Source organism: Coregonus clupeaformis, chromosome 17 (genome assembly GCF_020615455.1).
Source record: "Coregonus clupeaformis isolate EN_2021a chromosome 17, ASM2061545v1, whole genome shotgun sequence".
Lineage (NCBI taxonomy): Eukaryota > Metazoa > Chordata > Actinopteri > Salmoniformes > Salmonidae > Coregonus > Coregonus clupeaformis.
Window position 1 is genome coordinate 65,971,846 of NC_059208.1, and position 10,874 is coordinate 65,982,719.

Genomic DNA, 10,874 nt, shown 5'->3' on the forward strand with positions numbered 1-10,874 from the left:
GGTCAGCTTCTTCAAAAATGCTGATCTGACATCCTTGGCTGATGCCTCTCCTTTTTGAGAAATAACTATTTTCCATATGTGTCCTCGTTTGGTATTAAATATTAAATGTGTTCTTGTTTTGCAACTGGTAAGATCTGCAAACAGGTATTCATGGTTCTGTCCCATCATCAAACCTTTGAAACTTTTATTAACTTTCTCTGTTTGGATGTCTGCTGGGTAAACAATTTCCATAGCAACGCCGGTGATGTTGGCCACAATGTTGCAATATAAGCCTACATTTTCCTAAACAGTGTTGTTTCTCTAGAGTGTCTTTAGAGAACTGTTTTACTTTGATGTTCTTTGTCTTCTGTCCTTTTTTATATTTTTTTTTATAAAGGGTAGATCAGCTTTAATATTGCAGATAGATTGTAATTTCCATCAATGTAATTGTCTGCATCACTTCCAATCCCCAATATGTTATTTTTTCTTCTCAAGACATCAGTCAATAAGTTAAAGCTTGGTCGCAAATGGGTCTTCCATATGGACAATGACCCCAAGCATACTTCCAAAATTGTGGCAAAATGGCTTAAGGACAACAAAGTCAAGGTATTGGAGTGGCCATCACAAAGCCCTGAACTCAATCCTATAGAACATTAGTGGGCAGAATTGAAAAAGTGTATATGTGTGTGTGTATGTATGTGTGTATGTGTATATATATATATATATTTATTTATTTTTCAATATACTTTAGTCAAACGAGTGAATATCACTTATTATAAATGAGATCATTAACTATCAGCTCTCTGAATATCCAGGGTCTATACTCTTCACATTTTGGTTATAAAACAACAAATCCAGAATGTCTTAAAAACATAAAGGGACAGGACATCATAATCCTACTGGAAACATGGTGTCGTGGAGACATTGATACTCAGTGTCCCTCAGGCTATAGAGAAAGTTTACTACCATCAATCAAACATGAAAATGTTAAATGGGGCCGAGACTCAGGAGGAATCATCATTTGGCATAAGCAGGACTTAGCACTGAATGAAATGAAAAAAGGTACTAGCCACATTTGGCTAAAACTTAACAAAGGTACAATCTATTGTGACAATGATGTGTACATATGTGCAGCTTATGCTCCTCCTTCAGATTCATCATATTATGATGATCAGTTTTTTGACAATCTCCATACAGAAATCCTTCAATTTCAGGCAGAGGGTAAAGTGCTTCTTTGTGGAGATGTCAATGCGAGAACAGGTTCTGAGCCTGACTACATTGATGCGGGAGGTAACCACCACATACTTGGACACCCCTCCTTGTACAGTAGCCCTATTATAAATAATAGAAACAGTCCTGAACAAAAATGGGAAGGAGTTAGTGCATCTCTGTCGAGCCTTAGGCCTGTACATGCTTAATGGTAGAATCAGAGGGGACTCTTTAGGTCGGTTTACTTACTGCTCAGCTCTTGGGACAAGTGTAGTCGATAATGCCATCACTGACATTGACCCCTCCTCCATTAGTGCATTCACTGTCAGACCACAGACACCATTGTCAGATCACAGTCAGATCAACGTGTTTCTGAAGAAATTAACCAGCAATTCCCATTCAAAGAAACAGCCCAATAAACTCTACAACATGAACCAATTGTACAGATGGGCTCCAAACAGTGCAGAGAAATTCATTGAAACATTGAACTCAAATGAAATGATGAACTCAATACAGGTCTTCAATAACTCACAATACCAAAACAATAAAGAAGGTGTCAATTTGGCTACTCAAAACATTAATTGAATATTCCAAAAAGCAGCATCAAAAGCAAATTTGAGAAAACCAAAGAAATACAACATCAGAAACAAAAAACTAAATGTTTCTGAAAAATGGTTTGATGACGAATGTAAAACAATTAGAAAACACCTAAGACAAATGTCAAATGATAAACATAAGCAGCAGAACAACCCGGAGCTACGCTATGAATACTATGAAACTCTGAAATAATATAAACATACACTGAAAATAAATTGAATTATACCAAAAAGACACTTATTTGAAAACGCAATTGACCAAAATCAATTCTGGGACATGTGGAATAATTTAAGCACGACAAAGCCAAAAGAACTAGCCATACAAGTTTAAGGAATTTGGAAAATGTATTTTGATAAGCTATACAAAAACATCCCACAAAAAGACTTACAAAATAACCAATTAGAAATTCAAGAAAAATGTAACATCCTTGAATCGGTCATTAAAAACAACCAAAATCCATTAGATTACCCAATAACCCAACACGAACTAAATGAAAAGCTAAAATCTATAAAGCCAAAGAAGGCTTGTGGTCTAGATAACATCAGAAATGAAATTTTGAAAAACAGCACACCTGAGTTGCATAATGCTGTGGTTAAATTGTTGAACATGGTACTAACTTCTGGCTGCTTTCCTGATGTCTGGAACCAGGGGCTCATCTCCCCTCATCTCCCCTATCCACAAAAGTGGAGACAAATCAGACCCCAATAATTACAGGGGAATATGGAATTCAAGAATTCCAACCTTTCTTCAAGAAGAAAAAAATAATAATGTAAATGTTAAATTGGCTTTCTCCCCAACCAACACACTACTGACCATATATACACCTTACACACACTACTTAATAAACACATCCACCAAGAAAAGAGGGCAAAATCTTAGCTTCCTTTATTTACTTTAAAAAAGCATTCAATTCTATTTGGCATGAAGGGCTATTCTTCAAAATTCTCGAGTGGGCTTGGTGGTAAGGTGTATGACTTAATAAAATGTATGTACACAGAAAACAAGTGTGCAATAAAAATCGAAAACCGAAGAACATAAATATGTTCTCAACGTCGAGGTGTGAGACAAGGCTGCAGTTTGAGTCCAAACCTTTTCAACATTTATATAAATGAATTAGCAGACATGTTGGACCATTCCGAAGCCCCAGGACTCAAAGGTCAACTACATGCTATATGCTGATGATTTGGTTTTCTATCACCAACCAAAGAAGGTATTCAGCAGAACTTTAACATTCTAGAGCAATATTGCCATAATTGGGCCCTGGCAGTAAATTTCAAAAAAACTAAAATCATGATTTTCCAGAAAAAACCCAGATGTCATAAACACAAAGATAAATTCACCCTGAACAACACCATAATTGAACACAGTAAAAATTACTCATACCTTGGTCTGGCCATATCTGCATTGGGAAACTTTAATATGGCAGTGAATGCACTCAAAGAAAAAGCCTGCAGAGCATTGTATGCAATAAAAATGAAATTATTCAAAATCAATGATAGCAGTTTAATGATGGTGAGGATGACAGTTAGATTCTTATTTGTATTTTTTTTTCTTTTTTTTTTTCTTAGGGGTTAGATCAGCTTTAATATTTCAGATAGATTGTAACTTCCATCAATGTAATTGTCTGCATCACTTCCAATCCCCCATATTTGTTTTTCTTGCAAATATATTTATGTATGAAAAATAAAATGTATGCAGTCACTAACTGTAAGTCGCTCTGGATAAGAGCGTCTGCTAAATGACTAAAAAATGTAAACAATATATATATATATATATATATATATATATATATATATATATATATATATACACATACATACATATATACATATACATACACAAACATATATATATATATATATACACATACACATACACATATATATATACATACATACAGTTAGTTATAGTTTCATTTTCCATGTTTAGCCTTTTCTATTTATTATATTTCTGCTATTGACTGTTTCATTTTATTGTTGATATTTTTTTTTAAAGTATTATTATTTTTAATATTTACTACCATTTTATATTATTATTTGTTATCTTTATAAAAAAATGTACAATGTATATTGTATACATAGTTGCTTTGGCAATATTGACGCAATGTTTTTCATGCCAATAAAGCAGCTTGAATTTGAGAGAGAGAGAGAGATGTGGAAAACAGAGAGTTGGGGAGAGAGAGAGAGACAGAGAGAGAGAGAGAGAGAGAGAGAGAGAGAGAGAGAGAGAGAGAGAGAGAGAGAGAGAGAGAGAGAGAGAGAGAGAGAGAGCGAGAGCGAGAGCGAGAGAGAGAGAGAGAGAGAGAGAGAGAGAGAGAGAGAGAGAGAGAGAGAGAGAGAAAGAGAGAGACAGAGAGAGACAGAGAGAGAGAGAGAGAAAGAGAGAGACAGAGAGAGACAGAGAGAGAGAGAGAGAGAGAGAGAGAGAGAGAGAGAGAGAGAGAGAGAGAGAGAGAGATGTGGATAACAGAGAGTTGGGGAGAGAGAGAGAGGGGGTTGGAAAACAGAGAGTTGGGGAGAGAGAGAGACAGAGAGAGAGAGAGACGAGAGAGAGAGAGAGAGAGAGAGAGAGCGAGAGAGAGAGAGAGAGAGAGAGAGAGAGAGAGAGAGAGAGAGAGAGAGAGAGAGAGAGATGTGGATAACAGAGAGTTGGGGGGAGAGAGAGAGGGGGGATGGAAAACAGAGAGTTGGGGATAGAGAGAGAGAGACAGAGAGAGAGAGAGAGATGGAGAAAGAGAGAGAGAGAGAGAGAGAGAGAGAGAGAGAGAGAGAGAGAGAGAGAGAGAGAGAGAGAGAGAGAGAGAGAGAGAGAGAGAGAGAGAGAGAGAGAGAGAGAGAGAGAGAGGCAGAGAGAGCTCAAAGACATTGCTCCTGCATTTTTAACAAAAAATATAGATTTAGAGTTAGATAAAGTAGGATTTTTTGGCAGGGACATATACAGGATGCTACCCTCCACAACATAACCTTCATTCCAAACCAAAACTCCAAACCTACAACCTGATTTTGGACGGAATTACCTGGAAAGCTTTCTACTACCAAGGATTACTATTCTCAAACTATACAGCAAATGCTCTGGCAAACAAACAGAAACCTGAAAACACCATCCAACCTGGAACTGAGTGAGTAATGTTTAGTATGAAGCTATTTTTCACTTTCAAAAACCAAGAAGAAAAATACATTACAATGATATATTTTATTTTATAAGGACTGAATGCTTAGGCTACCAAGCTTAAACTTGCTACAAAGAGATACAATTTCAATTAGCACTGACGTGTGAAGTGAGAGGTGTCAAAGCCCTTGAGCCCACCAATGGCAGGAGAGTCGTACAGTCTACCCCAACTAAATGGAGAGGCCTTAGAAGCACCCCCCCCACTGTTCAGAGGTCATTAAAATACAGTACCCTCTGAATGTAAAAAACGACAAGACACGAAAAGAGTACAAATTGAAACTTATTTTGGGGAAGCACGAGACACTTTTTGCTGATTTGTATAAAAATGGGAACATAAGCAACCTTATCTTCCACACAGACCATCCCCTGGCATGGCACAGTGCTATACTAGCACACTACCCCTCTGTTAAGAGGGGGGGTGTTAGCGACGGGTGGAAACTCAGGATACTGGACAACGAGGACTCTGAGTCATCTAATATTAATCACTATAAATCTGGAACCGTTTTGGGTCAAGGCAACACCAAACAGTTCCAGCTGGACTTTCACCTAATCAAAGAAATAGCTCAGCAGGAGAAGCTCTCCCTTGAGAAAGATACCCCCACCCCGAGCGGGTCAGACCAGACCTCTTCATTAAATAACCCCACAGAGCAACCCCAAGCAGAAAGTCAACTTCCCAGCACAGAGTACTACTCCCTCATTGAAATGAAGGATAAATTCACCCAGCTGGAGGTAAGGCAGGTGGAGCTGGAACAGCAGGTGAACACACTCCAGTCAGCACAGACCCAGACAACAGTCCAGCACAACAACACCCCCTTAACTAGACCTGGAGAGCTGCAGGTAGAGAGAGACATGTCTGCACTCTGGACTGTGGTGAGACAACATCAACAGGAGAAAGAGCAGGAGCAGGAGAAGAACAGAGCACTAGAGGAGAGGATCAGAGTGCTGGAGGAGAAGGTGAGAACGATGACGGGTGACATTGAACAACCCATTAGAGAACAGCCCACCTCAGATCCTGGCCAAAGTCTCGACACCGCAGCAGAACAGTACACCCTAGACCCTGACCATAGCCTCGACATCACACCCAGACAAACAAATGAAGAACCCCAAGCCCTGGGGACCCCAACCCCTCTGAGCAACCCCCCAGTCAGACACCCTGATAGCCCACATGACGTCCCCCCCACACCCACTGAGGACATACACAAGCCACTGATTGTACTCCTTATGGACTCAAACGGGAAATACATACAAGAAAATAAACTTTTTCCAAAACACACAGTGTCTAAACTCTGGTGTCCAAACACCCAGCGCGCCCTAGACCTTCTGTCTGAGGACCGACTAGGATCACCAAGCCACATAATAATACACACAGGCACAAACGACCTGAGAACACAGCAGGAAAGGGTGGCCACATCACTCAAGGGAGTGATAGAAAAAGCTTCTTCTACTTTCCCCAACGCACAAGTGGTTATCTCAACCCTGTTACCACGAAAAGACTTCCACCCTGCTACCATACAGCGGGTAAACGCAAGTATTTCCCGTGACTGTGCATCAAAACCAAATGTCTTCCTGGCCCACCACTCCACCCTGGACGTGAACAGCCTTTATGACCAGGTCCACCTATACAAGGCAGCAGTGCCCACCTTCGCCCGGACCCTAAAGGATATCGCCCTCAACCGCAGACCCAACACCTCACACAGGAGCAACAGATCAACAGACATCCCGCCCAGACCAGCGAGACACTCTCCCAGACCTGCGGGACCCCCCCCAGGACCTACACATAGAGGACCCCCGCAGAGAGGACCTACATCCAGACCACAGCACCATCAACCACATCTACATTTACATTACATTTTAGTCATTTAGCAGCATCTACACCCCCACCCCCACCAATTAACTCCCCCCCCAAGTCAACCATGCCCACACCCCATTTAGGCCCCCTCAGATCAGACCTATGCCCCTCCTACCCACCCCAAGCCCCCAATCCCACAAAGAGGGCCTCAACATGAAAGTCACACATACGCCCAGGCCGTGAGCAGGCAAACAGGCCCAACACCCACTCTTACACTAGCCCAAGCCAATGGCATGTACCAGATGCTCAGCAGGCTCTGCTCACAATTACTGGCCTGACGCCAAACCACACAACCAACAACATTAGACACTTTATGGAACACAAAGCCTTCACTATTTCATCCTGGAATATCCAAGGCCTGAGGTCATCTGCCTTTGGCCTAAAGAGCAGGAATCTGGACTTCACCAAAGAAATCGGAAATACAGACATTGTCATCCTACAAGAAACATGGTATAGAGGAGACGGACCCACTGGTTGCCCTCTAGGTTACAGAGAGCTGGTAGTCCCATCCACCAAACTACCAGGTGTGAAACAGGGAAGGGACTCAGGGGGTATGCTAATTTGGTATAGAGCAGACCTAACTCACTCTATTAAATTAATCAAAACAGGAACATTTTTCATGCGTGCATACATATTTGTGTATGGATGGTCCCGGGGATCGAACCCACTACCTTGGCGTTACAAGCGCCGTGCCCTACCAGCTGAGCTACAGAGGACCACTAGAATCCCCATACTTTAATGAAGACAGTTTCTCCATCCTGGAGGGGGAAATCAATCATTTCCAGACCCAGGGACATGTACTAGTCTGTGGCGACCTAAATGCCAGAACTGGACAAGAACCTGACACCCTCAGCACACAGGGGGACAAACACCTACCTGGAGGTGACAGCATTCCCTCCCCCATATGCCCCCCTAGGCACAACTACGACAACATAACCAACAAAAACGGGTCACGACTCCTGCAGCTCTGTCGCACACTGGGTATGTACATAGTAAATGGTAGGCTTCGAGGGGACTCCTATGGTAGGTACACCTATAGCTTATCTCTTGGCAGTAGTACTGTAGACTACTTTATCACTGACCTCAACCCAGAGTCTCTCAGAGCGTTCACAGTCAGCCCACTGACACCCCTATCAGACCACAGCAAAATCACAGTCTACTTGAACAGAGCAATACTCAATCATGAGGCATCAAAGCCAAAATAACTGAATAATATTAAGAAATGCTATAGATTGAAGGAAAGTAGTGTTGAAACCTACCAAAAAACAATTAGGCAACAACAAATTCAATCCATTGTAGACAACTTCCTGGACAAAACGTTCCACTGTAATAGTGAAGGTGTAAACTTGGCAGTAGAAAACCTAAACAGTATATTTGACCTCTCAGCTTCCCTATCAAATCTAAAAATCTCTAACAGAAAACCAAAGAAAAGTAATAACAGTGATACATGGTTTGATGAAGAATGCAAATACCTAAGAAAGAAATTGAGAAACCTATCCAACCAAAAACATAGAGACCCAGAAAACCTGAGCCTACGCCTTCACTATGGTGAATCACTAAAACAATACAGAAATACACCACGGAAAAAGAAGGAACAGCATGTCAGAAATCAGCTCAATGTAATTGAAGAATCCATAGACTCTAACCACTTCTGGGAAAATTGGAAAACACTAAACAAACAACAACACGAAGAGCTTTCTATCCAAAACTGAGATGTATGGGTAAACCACTTCTCCAACCTTTTTGGCCCTATAACAGACAACAAACAGCAAAAAAATATACATGATCAAATGCAAATCTTAGAATCAACTATTAAAGACTACCAGAACCCACTGGATTCTCCAATTACATTGAATGAACTACAGGACAAAATACAAACCCTCCAACCCAAAAACTCCTGTGGTGTTGATGGTATCCTCAATGAAATGATAAAATATACAGACCACAAATTTCTATACTTTAGCTATACTTAAACTCTTTAACATCATCCTTAGCTCTGGCATCTTCCCCAATATTTGGAACCAAAGACTGATCACCCCAATCCACAAAAGTGGAGACAAATTTGACCCCAATAACTACCGTGGGATATGCGTCAACAGCAACCTTGGGAAAATCCTCTGCATTATCATTAACAGCAGACTAGTTCATTTCCTCAGTGAAAACAATGTACTGAGCAAATGTCAAATTGGCTTTTTACCAAATTACCGTACGACAGACCACGTATTCACCCTGCGCACCCTAATTGACAAACAAACAAACCAAAACAAAGGCAAAGTCTTCTCATGCTTTGTTGATTTCAAAAAAGCTTTTGACTCAATTTGGCATGAGGGTCTGCTATACAAATTGATGGAAAGTGGGGTTGGGGGGAAAAACATACGACATTATAAAATCCATGTACACAAACAACAAGTGTGCGGTTAAAATTGGCAAAAAACACACACATTTCTTTCCACAGGGCCGTGGGGTGAGACAGGGATGCAGTTTAAGCCCCACCCTCTTCAACATATATATCAACGAATTGGCGAGGGCACTAGAACAGTCTGCAGCACCCGGCCTCACCCTACTAGAATCTGAAGTCAAATGTCTTCTGTTTGCTGATGATCTGGTGCTTCTGTCACCAACCAAGGAGGGCCTACAGCAGCACCTAGATCTTCTGCACAGATTCTGTCAGACCTGGGCCCTGACAGTAAATCTCAGTAAGACAAAAATAATGGTGTTCCAAAAAAGGTCCAGTTGCCAGGACCACAAATACAAATTCCATCTAGACACCGTTGCCCTAGAGCACACAAAAAACTATACATACCTCGGCCTAAACATCAGCGCCACAGGTAACTTCCACAAAGCTGTGAACGATCTGAGAGACAAGGCAAGAAGGGCCTTCTTTGCCATCAAAAGGAACATAAAATTTGACATAAAAATTAGGATCTGGCTAAAAATACTTGAATCAGTTATAGAACCCATTGCCCTTTATGGTTCTGAGGTCTGGGGTCCGCTCACCAACCAAGAATTCACAAAATGGGACAAACACCAAATTGAGACTCTGCATGCAGAATTCTGCAAAAACATCCTCCGTGTACAACGTAAAACACCAAATAATGCATGCAGAGCATAATTAGGCCAATACCCGCTAATTATCAAAATCCAGAAAAGAGCCGTTAAATTCTATAACCACTTAAAAGGAAGCGATTCCCAAACCTTCCATAACAAAGCCATCACCTACAGAGAGATGAACTTGGAGAAGAGTCCCCTAAGTAAGCTTGTCCTGGGGCTCTGTTCACAAACACAAACAGACCCCACAGAGCCCTAGGATAGCAACACAATTAGACCCAACCAAATCATGAGAAAACAAAAAGAGAATTACTTGACACATTGGAAAGAACAAACAAATAAACAGAGCAAACTAGAATGCTATTTGGCCCTAAACAGAGAGTACACAGTGGCAGAATACCTGACCACTGTGACTGACCCAAACTTAAGGAAAGCTTTGACTATGTACAGACTCAGTGAGCATAGCCTTGCTATTGAGAAAGGCCGCCGTAGGCAGACCTGGCTCTCAAGAGAAGACAGGCTATGTGCACACTGCCCACAAAATGAGGTGGAAACTGAGCTGCACTTCCTAACCTCCTGCCAAATGTATGACCATATTATAGACACACATTTCCCTCAGATTACAGCGATCCACAAAGAATTCGAAAACAAACCCAATTTTGATAAACTCCCTTATCTACTGGATGAAAAACCACAGTGTGCCGTCACAGCTGCAAGATTTGTGACCTGTTGCCACAAGTAAAAGGGAAACCAGTGAAGAACAAACACCATTGTAAATACAACCCATTTTTATGTTTATTTATTTTCCCATTTGTACTTTAACTATTTGCACATTGTTACAACACTGTATATAGACATAATATGACATTTGAAATGTCTTTATTCTTTTGAAATTTCTGAGTGTAATGTTTACTGTTAATATTTATTGTTTATTTCACTTTTGTTTACTATCTACTTCACTTGCTTTGGCAATGTTAACACACATTTCCCATGCCAATAACGCCCTTAAATTGAATTGAAATTG

The 10,874-nt window shown here is 40.9% G+C and overlaps 1 protein-coding gene across 2 annotated transcripts in view; it reads right to left on the reverse strand.

Annotated features, from left to right (window-relative positions):
• LOC121585239 (angiopoietin-2) overlaps nucleotides 1-10,874 on the reverse strand; it is a 100,725-nt gene that overhangs the window by 62,622 nt on the left and 27,229 nt on the right. The window lies entirely within an intron of this gene.